This window comes from Nelumbo nucifera, chromosome 2, assembly GCF_055504915.1.
Source record: "Nelumbo nucifera cultivar China Antique chromosome 2, China Antique-T2T, whole genome shotgun sequence".
Lineage (NCBI taxonomy): Eukaryota > Viridiplantae > Streptophyta > Magnoliopsida > Proteales > Nelumbonaceae > Nelumbo > Nelumbo nucifera.
The window spans coordinates 104,260,354-104,279,776 of record NC_142650.1 but is presented as its reverse complement, the minus strand read 5'-3'; the positions used below and the strand labels follow the sequence as shown (position 1 = coordinate 104,279,776).

The 19,423-nt window shown below is 29.9% G+C and overlaps 9 non-coding genes across 9 annotated transcripts; all 9 read right to left on the bottom strand.

Moving 5' to 3' along the window:
- Positions 1-2,959: 2,959 nt before the first annotated feature.
- TRNAA-UGC (transfer RNA alanine (anticodon UGC)) lies at positions 2,960-3,032 on the bottom strand. The gene has a single exon. It is a non-coding gene; the product is annotated as a tRNA-Ala (tRNA).
- Positions 3,033-5,050: 2,018 nt separating this feature from the next.
- TRNAA-UGC (transfer RNA alanine (anticodon UGC)) lies at positions 5,051-5,123 on the bottom strand. Its single transcript has one exon. It is a non-coding gene; the product is annotated as a tRNA-Ala (tRNA).
- Positions 5,124-5,254: 131 nt separating this feature from the next.
- TRNAA-AGC (transfer RNA alanine (anticodon AGC)) lies at positions 5,255-5,327 on the bottom strand. Its single transcript has one exon. It is a non-coding gene; the product is annotated as a tRNA-Ala (tRNA).
- A 2,697-nt stretch (positions 5,328-8,024) lies between these two features.
- Positions 8,025-8,097, bottom strand: TRNAA-UGC (transfer RNA alanine (anticodon UGC)). Its single transcript has one exon. It is a non-coding gene; the product is annotated as a tRNA-Ala (tRNA).
- A 131-nt stretch (positions 8,098-8,228) lies between these two features.
- On the bottom strand, positions 8,229-8,301 carry TRNAA-AGC (transfer RNA alanine (anticodon AGC)). The gene has a single exon. It is a non-coding gene; the product is annotated as a tRNA-Ala (tRNA).
- Positions 8,302-10,985: 2,684 nt separating this feature from the next.
- TRNAA-AGC (transfer RNA alanine (anticodon AGC)) lies at positions 10,986-11,058 on the bottom strand. Its single transcript has one exon. It is a non-coding gene; the product is annotated as a tRNA-Ala (tRNA).
- Positions 11,059-13,501: 2,443 nt separating this feature from the next.
- Positions 13,502-13,574, bottom strand: TRNAA-UGC (transfer RNA alanine (anticodon UGC)). The gene has a single exon. It is a non-coding gene; the product is annotated as a tRNA-Ala (tRNA).
- A 2,709-nt stretch (positions 13,575-16,283) lies between these two features.
- TRNAA-UGC (transfer RNA alanine (anticodon UGC)) lies at positions 16,284-16,356 on the bottom strand. The gene has a single exon. It is a non-coding gene; the product is annotated as a tRNA-Ala (tRNA).
- A 131-nt stretch (positions 16,357-16,487) lies between these two features.
- TRNAA-AGC (transfer RNA alanine (anticodon AGC)) lies at positions 16,488-16,560 on the bottom strand. Its single transcript has one exon. It is a non-coding gene; the product is annotated as a tRNA-Ala (tRNA).
- Between the last annotated feature and the right edge of the window lie 2,863 nt (positions 16,561-19,423).

The following is a 19,423-nucleotide window of genomic DNA, read 5'->3' as shown; positions in this document are numbered from 1 at the left end:
GCTACATCCCCATTTGTTAATTAAGATAGTAATTGTTGTAATAAATTAAACTTAAAAATTAAAAATAATAAATAAATATGATATAAAACAAGAATTTCCTAAAAAGATCTAAACACTCTAAAATATATTGGTGAGTTGTGAGGATAAAAATAATTTGGCAATGCGGTGTATCGAACCCTGTACCTCTTCCATGCAAAGCAAGTGCTCTACCGTTTGAGCAACATCCCCATTTGTTAATTATGATAGTAATCGTTATAATAAATTAAACCGAAAAAAATTTAAAATAATAAATAAAAATGAAAGAAAATTAGATTTTCCTGAAATGATCAAAACTCCCTAAAATATATTGGTCAGTTGTGATGGTAAAAATAATTTGGAGATGCAGTTTATCCATCCCCGTACCTCTTGCAAGCAAAGCAAGCGCTCTACCATTTGAGCTACGTCCCCGTTTGCTAATTATGAAAATAATTGTTTTAATAAATTAAAATTAAAACTAATAAATTATATATGAATATGAAAGAAAATAAGAAATTCCGGAAAAGATCAAAACACCTTAAAATATATTGGTGAGTTGTGAGGATAAAAATAATTTGGAGATGTGGTTTATCGAACCCCGTACCTCTAACATGCAAAGCGTGCCCTCTTCTGTTTTTCTACATTCCCATTTGTTAGTTATGATGGTTGCTGTTGTAATACAATAAATAAAAAATTAAAAATAATAAATTAAAACGAAAGAAAATAAGAAATTCCTGAAAAGTTCAAAAACACCCAAAAATATATTGGTGAGTTGTGAGGATAAAAATAATTTGGAAATGCGGTGTAACGATCCCCGTACCCCTTGAATGCAAAGTATGCGCTCTACCATTCGAGCTACATCCCCATTTGTTAATTATGATAGTAATTGTTGTAATAAATTAAAATTAAAAATAATAAATAATAAATAAATATTAAAGAAAATAAGAAATTCCAGAAAAGATCAAAACACCTTAACATATATTGGTGAATTGTGAAGATAAAAAAAATTTGGAGATGCGGGGTATTCGGTCGCTGTACCTCTCGCATGCATAGCGAGCATTCTACCGTTTGAGCTACATCCCCATTTGTTGATAATGAGAGTAATTGTTGTAATAAGTTAAAAATAGTACATACGTATGAAAGAAAATCAGAAATTACTGAAAAGATCGAAACACCCTCAAATATATTGATGAGTTGTGAGGATAAAAATAATTTGGAAATGCGGGGTATCGAACCCCGTACCATTAACATGCAAAGAGGGCACTCTACCATTTGTGCTTCATACCAATTTGTTAGTCATGATAGTAATTGTTGCAATACAATAAATTTAAAAAAAAATAAATAATAAATAAATATGAATGAAAATAAGAAATTTATGAAAATTATTAAAACAACCTACATTATATTGCTGAGTTGTGAGGTAAGAATAATTTAGAGATGCGGGGTATTGAACCTCATACTTCTCGCAAGCTAAGCAAGCGCTCTTCCATTTGAGCTACATCCCCATTTGTTAATTAAGATAGTAATTGTTTAATAAATTAAAATTTGATAAAGTCAAAATAATAAATAAAAATGAAAGAAAAGAAGAAATTCTAGAAAATATCAAATCACCCTAAAATATATTGTTCATTTGTGAGGATAAAAATAATTTCGAGATGCGGTGTACTGAAACCCTTACCTCACGCATGCAAAACAAGCACTCTACCATTTAATTTACTTCCCCATTTGTTTGTTATGATAGTAATTCTTATAATAAATTAAAACTAAAAAAAATAAAAATTATTAAAGAAAAAACAAAGAAAATAAGAAATTCTTAAAAGATCAAAGCACTCTTAAATATATTGGTGAGTTGGGAGGATAAAAATAACTTTGACATGGGGGGTATCGAAGATCGAAACTCTCGCATGCAATACGAGCGGTCTACTATATGAGCTACGTCCCCATTCGTTAATTATGATAGTGATATTTGTAATAAATTAAAATTAAAATTAAAATTAATAAATAAAAATGAAAGAAAATATGAAATTCCTCAAAAGATAAAAACACCCTAAAATATATTGGTGAGTTGAGAGTATAAAAATAATTTTCAGATGCGGGGTAACGATCCCCGAACCTCTTGCATGTAAAGCTAGCGCTCTACTATTTGAGCTGCGTCCCTAATCGTTTATTATGATAGTAATTTTTGCAATATATTAATATTAGAAATTAAAAATACTAAATGAATAAGTAAGAAAATAAGAAGTTCCTGAAAAGATCAAAACACCATAAAATATATTGGCGAGTTGTGAGGACAAAAATGATTTGGAAATGCATGTATCGAACCACGTACCTATAACATGCAAAGCGAGAACTTTACCATTTGAGATACATCCCCATTTCTTAACTATGATAGTAATCGTTATATGAAATTAAACTTAAAAAAATAAAAAATAAAAAATAAAAATCAAAGAAAATAGGAAATTCCTGAAAAGACCAAAACACCCTAAAATATATTGGTGAGTTGTGAGGATAAAAATAATTTGGAAATGCGGTGTATCGATCCCCTACCTCTTGCAAGCAAAGCAAGCACTCTACCATTTCAGCTACGTCCCCATTTGTTAATTACAATGGTAATTGTAGTAATAAATTAAACCGACAAAATTTGAAAATAATAAATGTATATGAAAGAAAATAAGAAATTCCTGAAAAGATCAAAACACCTTAAAACATATTGGTGTGTTGTGAAGATAAAAATAATTTGGAGATACGGGGTATCGATCCCCGTACCTCTTGCATGCAGAGCAAGCATTCTACCATTTGAGCAAAATGCCCATTTGTTAATTGTGATAGAAATTGTTGTAGTAAATTAAAAATACTAAATAATTATGGAAGAAAATAAGAAATTCCAGAAAGAAGATCAAAATACCCTAAAATATATTGATGGCTTATGTCGATAAAAGTAATTTGGAGATGCGGGGTATCGAACCCCGTACCTCTCGCATGCAAAGCGAGCGCTCTACCATTTGAGCTACATCCCCATTTGATTATTATAATAGTAAATATTGTAAGACACTAAAAAAATAAATAATTATTTTTATCCTCACAACTCATCTATATTTGAGGGTGTTTTGATCTTTTCTGTAATTTCTTATTTTCTTTCATACATATTTACTATTTTTAAATTATTATAACAATTACTCTCATTATTAACAAATGGGGATGTAGCTCAAACGGTAGAATGCTCGCTATGCATGCGAGAGGTACAGCGACCGATATATTTTTATCTTCACAATTCACCAATATATGTTAAGGTGTTTCGATCTTTTCTGGAATTTCTTATTTTCTTTAATATTTAATTATTATTTTTAATTTTTAATTATAATTTATTACAACAATTACTATCATAATTACCAAACGGGGACGTAGCACAAACGGTAGAGCGCTTGCTTTGCATGCAAGAGGTACGGGGATGGATAAACAGCATCTCCAAATTATTTTTATCATCACAACTGACCAATATATTTAAGGGTATTTTTATTGTTTCAGTAAATTCTAAATTTCTTTCATTTTTATTTATTATTTTAAAATTTTTTCGGTTTAATTTATTATAACGATTACTATCATAATTAACAAATGGGGATGTTGCTCAAACGGTAGAGCACTAAAATTAAAAAGTTAAAAATAATAAATAAATATGAAAGAAAATAAAAAGTTTATGAAAAATTATTAAAACACCCTACATTATATTGCTGAGTTGTGAGGTAAGAATAATTTAGAGATGCGGGGTATTGAACCTCGTACCTCTCGCAAGCTAAGCAAGCGCTCTACCATTTGAGCTACATCCCCATTTGTTAATTAAGATAGTAATTGTTGTAAGAAATTCAAATTTGATAATTTCAAAATAATAAATAAAAATGAAAGAAAAAAAGAAATTCCTGAAAATATCAAATCACCCTTAAATATATTTCATTTGTGAGGATAAAAATAATTTGGAGATGTGGTGTACTGAAACCCATACCTCTCGCATGCAAGATAAGCGCTCCACCATTTAATCTACTTCCCCATTTGTTAATTATGATAGTAATTGTTATAATAAATTAAAACTAAAAAAAATAAAAATAATAAAGAAAAATCAAAGAAAATAAGAAATTCCTAAAAAGATCAAAACACTCTTAAATATATGGGTGAGTTGGGAGGAAGAAAGAAACTTTGAGATGCGGGGTATCGAAGATCGAAACTCTCGCATGCAAAGCGAGCGCTCTACCATTTGAGCTACATCCCCATTTGATTATTATAATAGTAAATGTTGTAAAACATTAAAAATAATAAATAAAAATGAAAGAAAATAAAAAATTCCAGAAAATATCAAAACACCCTAAAATATATTAGTGAGTTGTGAGGATAAAAATAAGTTGGAGATGCGGGGTATCGAACCCCGTACCTCTCGCATGCTAAGCGAGCACTCTACCGGTTGCACTACATCCCCATTTGTTAATTAAGATATAAATTGTTGTAATAAATTAATCTTAAAAATTTAAAATAATAAATAAATATGAAAGAAAATTAGAAATTCCTAAAAAGATCTAAACACTCTAAAATATATCAGTGAGTTGTGAGGATAAAAATAATTTGGAAATGCGGTGTATCGATCCCCGTACCTCTTGCAAGCAAAGCAAGCACTCTACCATTTCAGTTACGTCCCCATTTGATAATTATGATGGTAATTGTTGTAATAAAATTAAATCGACAAAATTTTAAAATAATAAATGTATATGAAAGAAAATAAGAAATTCCTGAAAAGATCAAAACACCTTAAAAAATATAGGTGAGTTGTGAAGATAAAAATAATTTGGAGATACGGGGTATCGATCTCCGTACCTCTTGCATGCAGAGCGGGCATTCTACCATTTGAGTAAAATGCCCATTTGTTAATTGTGATGGAAATTGTTGTAGTAAATTAAAAATAATAAATAAATATGGAAGAAAATAAGAAATTCCTGAAAAAATATCAAAATACCCTAAAATATATTGATGAATTATGAGGATAAAAGTAATTTGGAGATGCGGGGTATCGAACCCCGTACCTCTCGCATGCAAAGCGAGCGCTCTACCATTTGAGCTACATCTCCATTTGATTATTATAATAGTAAATGTTGTAAGACATTAAAAATAATAAATAAAAATGAAAGAAAATAAAAAATTTCAGAAAATATCAAAACACCCTAAAATATATTAGTGAGTTGTGAGGATAAAAATAAGTTGGAGATGCGGGGTATCGAACCCCATACCTCTCGCATGCTAAGCGAGCACTCTACCGTTTGAGCTACATCCCCATTTGTTAATTAAGATAGCAATTGTTGTAATAAATTAATCTTAAAAATTAAAAATAATAAATAAATATGAAAGAAAATTAGAAATTCCTAAAATGATCTAAACACTCTAAAATATATTGGTGAGTTGTGAGGATAAAAATAATTTGGAAATGCGGTGTAACGATCCCCGTACCTCTTGCATGTAAAGCAAGTGGTCTACCATTTGAGCAACATCCCCATTTGTTATTATGATACTAATCGTCATAATAAATTAAACCGAAAAGAATTTAAATTAATAAATAAAAATGAAAGAAAATTAGAATTTCCTGAAATGATCAAAACACCCTTAAATATATTGGTCAGTTGTGATGATAAAAAAAATTTGGAGATGCAGTTTATCCATCCCCGTACCTCTTGCATGCAAAGCAAGCGCTCTACCGTTGGAGCTACGTCTCCGTTTGTTAATTATGATAGAAATTGTTGTAATAAATTAAAATTAAAAATTAAAAATAATAAATAAATATTAAAGAAAATAAGAAATTCTAGAAAATATCAAAACACCTTAACAAATATTGGTGAATTGTGAGGATAAAAATAATTTGGTGATGCGGGGTATCGGTTGCTGTACCTCTTGCATGCATAGCGAGCATTCTACCGTTTCAGCTACATCCCCATTTGTTAATAATGAGAGTAATTGTTATAATAAGTTAAAAATAGTAAATATGTATGAAAGAAAATAAGAAATTACTGAAAAGATCAAAACACCCTCAAATATATTGATGAGTTGTGAGGATAAAAATAATTTGGAAATGCGGGGGATCGAACCCCGTACCATTAACACGCAAAGAGGGCACTCTACCGTTTGTGCTACATACCCATTTGTTAGTCATGATAGTAATTGTTGCAATACAATAAAATTAAAAAACTAAAAATAATAAAAAAATATGAAAGAAAATAAGAAATTTATGAAAAATTATTAAAACACCCTACAATATATTGCTGAGTTGTGAGGTAAGAATAATTTAGAGATGCGGGGTATTGAACCTCGTACTTCTCGCAAGCTAAGCAAGCGCTCTACCATTTGAGCTACATCCCCATTTGTTAATTAAGATAATAATTGTGGTAAGAAATTCAAATTTGATAAATACAAAATAATAAATAAAAACGAAAGAAAATACGAAAATCCTGAAAATATCAAATCACCCAAAAATAGTGTTCATTTGTGGGGATAAAAATAATTTGGAGATGCGGTGTAATGAAACCCAGGCCTCTCGCATGCAAAACAATCGCACTACCATTTAATCTACTTCCCCACTTGTTAATTATGATAGTAATTGTTATAATAAATTAAAACTAAAAAATATAAAAATAATAAAGAAAAATCAAAGAAAATAAGAATTTCCTGAAAATATCAAATCACCCTAAAATATATTGTTCATTTGTGAGGATAAAAATAATTTGGAGATGCGGTATACTGAAACCCATACCTCTCGCATGCAAAACAAGCGCTCTACCATTTAATCTACTTCCCCATTTGTTAATTATGATAGTGATATTTGTAACAAATTAAAATTAAAATTAAAATTAATAAATAAAAATGAAAGCAAATAAGAAATTCCTCAAAAGATCAAAACATCTTAAAATATATTGGTCAATTGAGAGTATAAAAATAATTTTCAGATGCGGGGTAACGAACCTCGAACCTCTTGCATGCAAAGCTAGAGCTCTACTATTTGAGCTACGTCCCCAATCGTTAATTATGATCGTAATTTTTGTAATAAATTAAAATTAAAAATTAAAAATAATAAATGAATAAGTAAGAAAATAAGAAATTCCTTAAAAGAGCAAAACCATAAAATATATTGGCGAGTTGTGAGGACAAAAATGATTTGGAAATGCATGTATCGAACCACGTACCTCTAACATGCAAAGCGAGAACTCTACCATTTGAGATACATCCCCATTTCTTAACTATGATAGTAATCGTTATAATAAATTAAACCTAAAAAATGAAATTCCTGAAAGGAGCAAAACACCATAAAATATATTGGCGAGTTGTGAGGACAAAAATGATTTGGAAATACATGTATCGAACCACGTACCTCTAACATGCAAAGCGAGAACTCTACCATTTGAGATACATCCCCAGTTCTTAACTATGATTGTAATCGTTATAACAAATTAAACTTAAAAAAATTAAAAATAAAAAATAAAAATAAAGAAAATAGGAAATTCCTAAAAAGACCAAAACACCCTAAAATATAATGGTGAGTTGTGAGGATAAAAATAATTTGGAAATGCGGTGTATCGATCCACGTACCTCTTGCACGCAAACCAAGCACTCTACCATTTCAGTTACGTCCCCATTGGTTAATTATGATGGTAATTGTTGTAATAAAATTAAATCGACAAAAAATTAAAATAATAAATGTATATGAAAGAAAATAAGAAATTCCTGAAAAGATCAAAACACCTTAAAAAATATTGGTGAGTTGTGAAGATAAAATTAATTTGGAGATACGGGGTATCGATCTCCGTACCTCTTGCATGTAGAGCAGGCATTCTACCATTTGAGGAAAATGCCCATTTGTTAATTGTGATGGAAATTGTTGTAGTAAATTAAAAATAATAAATAAAAATGGAAGAAAATAAGAAATTCCTGAAAAAAGATCAAAATACACTAAAATATATTGATGGCTTATGAGGATAAAAGTAATTTGGAGATGCGGGGTATCGAACCCCGTACCTCTCGCATGCAAAGCGAGCGCTCTACCATTTGAGCTACATCCCCATTTGATTATTATAATAGTAAATGTTGTAAGACATTAAAAATAATAAATAAAAATGAATGAAAATAAAAAATTCCAGAAAATATCAAAACACCCTAAAATATATTAGTGAGTTGTGAGGATAAAAATAAGTTGGAGATGCGGGGTATCGAACCCCGTACCTCTCGCATGCTAAGCGAGCACTCTACCGTTTGAGCTACATCCCCATTTGTTAATTAAGATAGCAATTGTTGTAATAAATTAATCTTAAAATTAAAAATAATAAAAAAATATGAAAGAAAATTAGAAATTCCTAAAAAGATCTCAATACTCTAAAATATATCGGAGAGTTGTGAGGATAAAAATAATTTGGAAATGCGGTGTAACGATCCCCGTACCTCTTGCATGCAAAGCAAGTGCTCTACCGTTTGAGCAACATCCCCATTTGTTAACTATGATAGTAATCGTTATAATAAATTAAACCGAAAAGAATTTAAATGAATAAATAAAAATGAAAGAAAATTAGAATTTCCTGAAATGATCAAAACACCCTTAAATATATGGGTCAGTTGTGATGATAAAAAAACTTTGGAGATGCGGTTTATCAATCCCCATACCTCTTGCATGCAAAGCAAGCGCTCTACCGTTGGAGCTACGTCTCTGTTTGTTAATTATGAGAGTAATTGTTGTAAATATTAAAGAAAATAATAAATTCTAGAAAATATCAAAACACCTTAACATATATTGGTGAATTGTGAGGATAAAAAAAATTTGGAGATGCGGGGTATCGGTTGCTGTACCTCTCGCATGCATAACGAGCATTCTACCGTTTCAGCTACATCCCCATTTGTTAATAACGAGAGTAATTGTTATAATAAGTTAAAAATAGTAAATACGTATGAAAGAAAAAAAGAAATTACTGAAAAGATCAAAACACCCTCAAATATATTGATGAGTTGTGAGGATAAAAATAATTTGGAAATGTGGGGTATCGAACCCCGTACCATTAACACGCAAAGAGGGCACTCTACCGTTTGTGCTACATACCCATTTGTTAGTCATGATAGTAATTGTTGCAATACAATAAAATTAAAAAATTAAAAATAATAAAAAAATATGAAAGAAAATAAGAAATTTATGAAAAATTATTAAAACACCCTACATTATATTGCTGAGTTGTGAGGTAAGAATAATTTAGAGATGCGGGGTATTGAACCTCGTACTCCTCGCAAGCTAAGCAAGCGCTCTACCATTTGAGCTACATCCCCATTTGTTAATTAAGATAGTAATTGTGGTAAGAAATTCAAATTTGATAAATACAAAATAATAAATAAAAATGAAAGAAAATAAGAAATTCCTGAAAATATCAAATCACCCTAAAATATATTGTTCATTTGTGAGGATAAAAATAATTTGGAGATGCGGTGTACTGAAACCCAGACCTCTCGCATGCAAAACAATCGCTCTACCATTTAATCTACTTCACCATTTGTTAATTATGATAATAATTGTTATAATAAATTAAAACTAAAAAATATAAAAATAATAAAGAAAAATCAAAGAAAATAAGAAATTCTTAAAAAGATCAAAACACTCTTAAATATATTAGTGAGTTGGGAGGATAAAAAAAACTTTGAGATGCGGGGTATCGAAATCGAAACTCTTGCATGCAAAGCGAGCGGTCTACTATTTGAGCTACGTCCCCATTCGTTAATTATGATAGTGATATTTGTAATAAATTAAAATTATAATTAAAATTAATAAATAAAAATGAAAGCAAATATGAAATTCCTCAAAAGATCAAAACACCCTAAAATATATTGGTCCGTTGAGAGTATAAAAATAATTTTCAGATGCGGGGTAACGAACCTCGAACCTCTTGCATGCAAAGCTAGAGCTCTACTATTTGAGTTATGTCCCCAATCGTTAATTATGATAGTAATTTTTGTAATAAATTAAAATTAGAAATAAAAATAATAAATGAATAAGTAAGAAAATAAGAAATTCCTGAAAAGATCGAAACACCATAAAATATATTGGCGAGTTGTGAGGACAAAAATGATTAGGAAATGCATGTATCGAACCATGAACCTGTAACTTGCAAAGCGAGAACTCTACCATTTGATAAACATCCCCATTTCTTAACTATGATAGTAATCGTTATAACAAACTAAACCTAAAAAAATAAAAAATAAAAAATAAAAATGAAAGAAAATAGGAAATTCCTGAAAAGACCAAAACACCCAAAAATATATTGGTGAGTTGTGAGGATAAAAATAATTTGGAAATGTGGTGTATCGATCCCCGTACCTCTTGCAGGAAAAGCAAGCACCCTACCATTTCAGTTACGTCCCCATTTGACAATTATGATGGTAATTGTTGTAATAAATTTAACGGACAAAAATTTAAAATAATAAATGTGTATGAAAGAAAATAAGAAATTCCTGAAAAGATCAAAACACCTTAAAAAATATTGGTGAGTTGTGAAGATAAAAATAAATTGGAGATACGGGGTATCGATCCCCGTACCTCTTGCATGTAGAGCGGGCATTCTACCATTTGAGCAAAATGCCCATTTGTTAATTGTGACGGAAATTGTTGTAGTAAATTATAAATAATAAATAAATGTGGAAGAAAATAAGAAATTCTTGAAAAAAGATCAAAATACCCTAAAATATATTGATGGCTTATGAGGATAAAAGTAATTTGGAGATGCGGGGTATCAAACCCCATACCTCGCGCATGCAAAGCGAGCGCTCTACCATTTGAGCTACATCCCCATTTGATTATTATAATAGTAAATGTTGTAAGACATTAAAAATAATAAATAAAAATGAATGAAAATAAAAAATTCCAGAAAATATCAAAACACCCTAAAATATATTAGTGAGTTGTGAGGATAAAAATAAGTTGGAGATGTGGGGTATCGAACCCCGTACCTCTCGCATGCTAAGCGAGCACTCTACCGTTTGAGCTACATCCCCATTTGTTAATTAAGATAGCAATTGTTGTAATAAATTAATCTTAAAAATTAAAAATAATAAATAAAAATGAAAGAAAATTAGAAATTCCTAAAAAGATCTAAACACTCTAAAATATATTGGTGAGTTGTGAGGATAAAAGTAATTTGGAAATGCGGTGTAACGATCCCCGTACCTCTTGCATGCAAAGCAAGTGCTCTACCGTTTGAGCAACATCCCCATTTGTTAATTATGAAAGAAAATTAGAATTTCCTGAAATGATCAAAACACCCTTAAATATATTGGTCAGTTGTGATGATAAAAAAAAATTGGAGATGCGGTTTATCCATCCCCGTACCTCTTGCATGCAAAGCAAGCGCTCTACCGTTTGAGCTACGTCCCCGTTTGTTAATTATGGTAGTAATTGTTGTAATAAATTAAAATTAAAAATTAAATATAATAAATAAATATTAGAGAAAATAAGAAATTCCAAAAAAGATCAAAACACCTTAACATATATTGGCGAATTGTGAAGATAAAAATAATTTGGAGATGCGGGGTATCGGTCATTGTTTCTCTCGCATGCATAGCGAGCATTCTACCGTTTGAGCTTCATCCCCATTTGTTAATAATGAGAGTAATTCTTATAATAAGTTAGAAATAGTAAATACGTGTGAAGAAAATAAGAAATTACTGAAAAGATCAAAACACCCTCAAATATATTGATGAGTTGTGAGGATAAAAATAATTTGGAAATGCAGGGTATCGAACCTCGTACCAGTAACACGCAAAGAGGGCACTCTACCGTTTGTGCTACATACCCATTTGTTAGTCATGATAGTAATTGTTGCAATACAATATAATTAAAAAATTAAAATTAAAATTAAATATGAAAGAAAATAAGAAATTTATGAAAAATTATTAAAACACCCTACATTATATTGCTGTGTTGTGAGGTAAGAATAATTTAGAGATGTGGGGTATTGAACCTTGTACTTCTCGCAAACTAAGCAAGCGCTCTACCATTTGAGCTACATCCCCATTTGTTAATTATGATAGTAATTGTTGTAATAAATTCAAATTTGATAAATACAAAATAATAAATAAAAATGAAAGAAAGTAAGAAATTCCTGAAAATATCAAATCACCCTAAAATATATTGTTCATTTGTGACGATAAAAATAATTTGGAGATGTGGTGTACTGAAACCCAGACCTCTCGCATGCAAAACAAGCGCTCTACCATTTAACCTACTTCCCCATTTGTTAATTATGATAGTAATTGTTATAATAATTTAAAACTAAAAAATATAAAAATAATAAAGAAAAATCAAAGAAAATAAGAAATTCTTAAAAAGATTAAAACACTCTTAAATATATTGGTGAGTTGGGAGGATAAAAAAAACTTTGAGATGCGGGGAATCAAAGATTGAAACTCTCGCATGCAAACCGAGCGGTCTACTATATGAGCTACGCCCCCATTCGTTAATTATGATAGAGATATTTGAAATAAATTAAAATTAAAATAAAAATGAAAGCAAATAAGAAATTCCTCAAAATATCAAAACACCCTAAAATATATTGGTCAGTTGAGAGTATAAAAATAATTTTCAATGCGGGGTAACGAACCTCGAACCTCTTGCATGCGAAGCTAGAGCTCTACTATTTGAGCTACGTCCCCAATCGTTAATTATGATCGTAATTTTTGTAATAAATTAAAATTAGAAATTAAAAAAAATAAATGAATAAGTAAGAAAAAATGAAATTCCTGAAAGGAGCAAAACACCATAAAATATATTGGCGAGTTGTGAGGACAAAAATGATTTGGAAATACATGTATCGAACCACGTACCTCTAACATGCAAAGCGAGAACTCTACCATTTGAGATACATCCCTAGTTCTTAACTATGATAGTAATCGTTATAACAAATTAAACCTAAAAAAATTAAAAATAAAAAATAAAAATGAAAGAAAATAGGAAATTCCTGAAAAGACCGAAACACCCTAAAATATAATGGTGAGTTGTGAGGATAAAAATAATTTGGAAATGCGGTGTATCGATCCCCGTACCTCTTGCAAGCAAAGCAAGCACCCTACCATTTCAGTTACGTCCCCATTTGATAATTATGATGGTAATTGTTGTAATAAATTAAACCGACAAAAATTGAATATAATAAATGTGTATGAAAGAAAATAAGAAATTCCTGAAAAGATCAAAACACCTTAAAAAATATTGGTGAGTTGTGAAGATAAAAGTAATTTGGAGATACGGGGTATCGATCCCCGTACCTCTTGCATGCAGAGCGGGCATTCTACCATTTGAGCAAAATGCCCATTTGTTAATTCTGATGGAAATTGTTGTAGTAAATTAAAAATAATAAATAAATATGGAAGAAAATAAGAAATTCTTGAAAAAAGATCAAAATACCGTAAAATATATTGATGGCTTATGAGGATAAAAGTAATTTGGAGATGCGGGGTATCGAACCCCGTACCTCTCGCATGCAAAGCGAGCGCTCTACCTTTTGAGCTACATCCCCATTTGATTATTATAATAGTAAATGTTGTAAGACATTAAAAATAATAAATAAAAAAGAAAGAAAAAAAAATTCCAGAAAATATCAAAACACCCTAAAATATATTAGTGAGTTGTGAGGATAAAAATAAGTTGGAGATGCGGGGTATCGAACCCCGTACCTCTCGCATGCTAATCGAGAACTCTATCGTTTGAGCTACATCCGCATTTGTTAATTAAGATAGCAATTGTTGTAATAAATTAATCTTAAAAATTAAAAATAATAAATAAATATGAAAAAAAATTGAAATTCCTAAAAAGATCTAAACACTCTAAAATATATTGGTGAGTTGTGAGGACAAAAATAATTTGGAAATGCGGTGTAACGATCCCCGTACTTCTTGCATGCAAAGCAAGTGCTCTACCGTTTGAGCAACATCCCCATTTGTTAATTATGAGAGTAATCGTTATAATAAATTAAACCAAAAAAAATTAAAATAATTAATAAAAATGAAAGAAAATTAGAATTTCCTGAAATGATCAAAACACCCTTAAATATATTGGTCAGTTGTAATGATAAAAAAAAATTGGATATGCGGTTTATCCATTCCCGTACCTCTTGCATGCAAACCAAGCGCTCTACCGTTGGAGCTACGTCCCCGTTTGTAAATTATTATAGTAATTGTTGTAATAAATTAAAATTAAAAATTAAAAATAATAAATAAATATTAAAGAAAATAAGAAATTCTAGAAAATATCAAAACACCTTAACATATATTGGTGAATTGTGAAGATAAAAATAATTTGGAGATGCGGAGTATCGGTCACTGTACCTCTCGCATGCATAGCGAGCATTCTACCGTTTGAGCTACATCCCCATTTGTTAATAATGAGAGTAATTGTTATAATAAGTTTAAAGTAGTAAATACGTATGAAAGAAAATAAGAAATTACTGAAAAGATCAAAACACCCTCAAATATATTGATGAGTTGTGAGGACAAAAATAATTTGGAAATGCGGGGTATCGAACCCCGTACCATTAACACGCGAAGAGGGCACTCTACCGTTTGTGCTACATACCCATTTGTTAGTCATGATAATAATTGTTGCAATACAATAAAAATAAAAATTTAAAAATAATAAATAAATATGAAAGAAAATAAGGAATTTATGAAAAATTATTAAAACACCCTACATTATATTGCTGAGTTGTGAGGTAAGAATAATTTAGAGATGCGGGGTATTGAACCTCGTACTTCTCGCAAGCCAAGCAAGCACTCTACCATTTGAGTTACATCCCCATTTGTTAATTAAGATAGTAATTGTTGTAAAAATTCAAATTTGATAAATTCAAAATTATAAAAAAAAATGAAAGAAAATAAGAAATTCCTGAAAATATCAAATCACCCTAAAATATATTGTTCATTTGTGAGGATAAAAATAATTTGGAGATGCGGTGTACTGAAACCCATACCTCTCGCATGCAAAACAAGCGCTCTACCATTTAATCTACTTCCCCATTTGTTAATTATGATAGTAATTGTTATAATAAATTAAAACTAAAAAAAATAACAATAATAAAGAAAAATCAAAGAAAATAAGAAATTCTTAAAAAGATCAAAACACTCTTAAATATATTGGTGAGTTGGGAGGATAAAAAAAACTTTGAGATGCGGGGTATCGAAGATTGAAACTCTCGCATGCAAAGCGAGCGGTCTACTATACGAGCTACGTCCCCATTCGTTAATTATGATAGTTATATTAGTTATAAATTAAAATTAAAATTAAAATTAATAAGTAAAAATGAAAGCAAATAAGAAATTCCTCCAAAACACCCTAAAATATATTGGTCAGTTGAGAGTATAAAAATAATTTTCAGATGCGGGGTAACGAACCTCGAACCTCTTGCATGCAAAGCTAGAGCTCTAGTATTTGAGCTACGTCCCCAATCGTTAATTATGATAGTAATTTTTGTAATAAATTAAAATTAGAAATTAAATATAATAAATGAATAAGTAAGAAAATAAGAAATTCCTGAAAAGATCAAAACACAATAAAATATATTGGCGAGTTGTGAGGACAAAAATGATTTGGAAATGCATGTATCGAACCATGTACCTCTAACATGCAAAGCGAGAACTCTACCATTTGAGATACATCCCCATTTCTTAACTATGATAGTAATCGTTATAAGAAATTAAACCTAAAAAAGTTAAAAATAAAAAATAAAAATGAAAGAAAATAGGAAATTCCTGAAAAGACCAAAACACCCTAAAATATATTGGTGAGTTGTGAGGATAAAAATAATTTGGAAATGCGGTGTATCGATCCCCGTACCTCTTGCAAGCAAAGCAAGCACCCTACCATTTCAGTTACGTCCCCATTTGACGAACATGATGGTAATTGTTGTAATAAATTAAACCGACAAAAATTTAAAATAATAAATGTGTATGAAAGAAAATAAGAAATTCCTGAAAAGATCAAAACACCTTAAAAAATCTTGGTGAGTTGTGAAAATAAAAATAATTTGGAGATACGGGGTATCGATCCCCGTACCTCTTGCATGCAGAGCGGGCATTCTACCATTTGAGCAAAATGTCCATTTGTTAATTGTGATGGAAATTGTTGTAGTAAATTAAAAATAATAAAAAAATATGGAAGAAAATAAGAAATTCTTGAAAAAAGACCAAAATACCCTAAAATATATTGATGGCTTATGAGGATAAAAGTAATTTGGAGATGCGGGGTATCGAACCCCGTACCTCTCGCATGCAAAGCGAGCGCTCTACCATTTGAGCTACATCCCCAATTGATTATTATAATAGTAAATGTTGTAAGACATTAAAAATAATAAATAAAAATGAAAGAAAATAAAAAATTCCAGAAAATATCAAAACACCCTAAAATATATTAGTGGGTTGTGAGGATAAAAATAAGTTGGAGATGCGGGGTATCGAACCCCGTACCTCTCGCATGCTAAGCGAGCACTCTACCGTTTGAGCTACATCCCCATTTGTTAATTAAGATAGCAATTGTTGTAATAAATTAATCTTAAAAATTAAAAATAATAAATAAATATGAAAGAAAATTAGAAATTCCTAAAAAGATCTAAACACTCTAAAATATATTGGTGAGTTGTGAGGACAAAAATAATTTGGAAATGCGGTGTAACGATCCCCGTACCTCTTGCATGTAAAGCAAGTGGTCTACCATTTGAGCAACATCCCCATTTGTTATTATGATACTAATCGTTATAATAAATTAAACCGAAAAGAATTTAAATTAATAAATAAAAATGAAAGAAAATTAGAATTTCCTGAAATGATCAAATAACCCTTAAATATATTGGTCAGTTGTGATGATAAAAAAATTTGGAGATGCGGTTTATCCATCCCCATACCTCTTGCATGCAAAGCAAGCGCTCTACCGTTGGTGCTACGTCTCCGTTTGTTAATTATGATAGTAACTGTTGTAATAAATTAAAATTAAAAATTAAAAATAATAAATAAATATTAAAGAAAATAAGAAATTCTAGAAAATATCAAAACACCTTAACATATATTGGTGAATTGTGAAGATAAAAATAATTTGCAGATGCGGGGTATCGGTTGTTGTACCTCTCGCATGCATAGCGAGCATTCTTCCGTTTGAGCTACATCCCCATTTGTTAATAATGACAGTAATTGTTATAATAATTTAAAAATAGTAAATACGTATGAAAGAAAATAAGAAATTACTGAAAAGATCAAAACACCCTCAAATATATTGATGAGTTGTGAGTATAAAAATAATTTGGAAATGTGGGGTATCGAACCCCGTACCATTAACACGCAAAGAGGGCACTCTACCGTTTGTGCTACATACCCATTTGTTAGTCATGATAGTAATTGTTGCAATACAATAAAATAAAAAAATTAAAAATAATAAAAAAATATGAAATAAAATAAGAAATTTATGAAAAATTATTAAAACACCCTACATTATATTGCTGAGTTGTGAGGTAAGAATTATTTAGAGATGCGGGGTATTGAAACTCGTACTTCTTGCAAGCTAAGCAAGCGCTCTACCATTTGAGCTACATCCCCATTTGTTAATTAAGATAGTAATTGTTGTAATAAATTCAAATTTGATAAATAAAAAATAATAAATAAAAATGAAAGAAAATAAGAAATTCCTGAAAATATCAAATCACCCTAAAATATATTGTTCATTTGTGAGGATAAGAATAATTTGGAGATGCAGTGTACTGAAACCCAGACCTCTCGCATGCAAAACAAGATCTCTACCATTTAATCAACTTCCCCATTTGTTAATTATGACAGTAATTGTTATAATAAATTAAAACTAAAAAATATATAAATAATAAAGAAAAATCAAAGAAAATAAGAAATTCGTAAAAAGATCAAAACACTCTTAAATATATTGGTGAGTTGGGAGGATAAAAAAAAACTTTGAGATGCGGGGTATCGAAGATCGAAACTCTCGCATGCAAAGCGAGTGGTCTACTATATGAGCTACGTCCCCATTCGTTAATTATGATAGAGATATTTGTAATAAATTAAAATTAATAAATAAAAATTAAAGCAAATAAGAAATTCATCAAAAGATTAAAACACCGTTAAATATATTGGTCAGTTGAGAGTATAAAAATAATTTTCAGATGTGGGGTAACGAACCTCGAACCTCTTGCAAGCAAAGCTAGAGCTCTACTATTTGAGCTACGTCCCCAATCGTTAATTATGATCATAATTTTTGTAATAAATTAAAATTAGAAATTAAAAATAATAATTGAATAAGTAAGAAAATAAGAAATTCCTGAAAAGAGGAAAACGCCATAAAATATATTGGGGAGTTGTGAGGACAAAAATGATTTGGAAATGCATGTATCGAACCACATACCTATAACATGCAAAGTAAGAACTCTACCATTTGAGATACAAACCCATTTCTTAACTATGATAGTAATCGTTATAACAAATTAAACCTTAAAAAATTAAAAATAAAAAATAAAAATGAACCTCTTGCAAGCAAAGCAAGCACCCTACCATTTGAGTTACGTCCCCATTTGATAATTATGATGGTAATTGTTGCAATAAATTAAACCGACAAAAATTTAAAATAATAAATGTGTATTAAAGAAAATAAGAAATTCCTGAAAAGATCAAAACACTTTAAAAAATATTGGTGAGTTGTGAAGATAAAAATAATTTGGAGATACGCCCCGTACCTCTTGCATGTAGAGCGGGCATTCTACCATTTGAGCAAAATGCCCATTTGTTAATTGTGATGGAAATTGTTGTAGTAAATTAAAAATAATAAATAAATATGGAAGAAAATAAGAAATTCTTGAAAAAAGATCAAAATACCCTAAAATATATTGATGGCTTATGAGGATAAAAGTAATTTGGAGATGCGGGGTATCGAACCCCTTACCTCTCGCATGCTAAGCGAGCACTCTATTGTTTGAGCTACATCCCCATTTGTTAATTAAGATAGCAATTGTTGTAATAAATTAATCTTAAAAATTAAAAATAATAAATAAATATGAAAAAAAATTGAAATTCCTGAAAAGATCAAAACACTCTAAAATATATTGGTGAGTTGTGAGGACAAAAATAATTTGGAAATGCGGTGTAACAATCCCCGTACCTCTTGCATGCAAAGCAAGTGCTCTACCGTTTGAGCAACATCCCCATTTGTTAATAATGAGAGTAATCGTTATAATAAATTAAACCAAAAAAAATTAAAATAATTAATAAAAATGAAAGAAAATTAGAATTTCCTGAAATGATCAAAACACCCTTAAATATATTGGTCAGTTGTGATGATAAAAAAAATTTGGAGATGCAGTTTATCCATCCCCGTACCTATTGC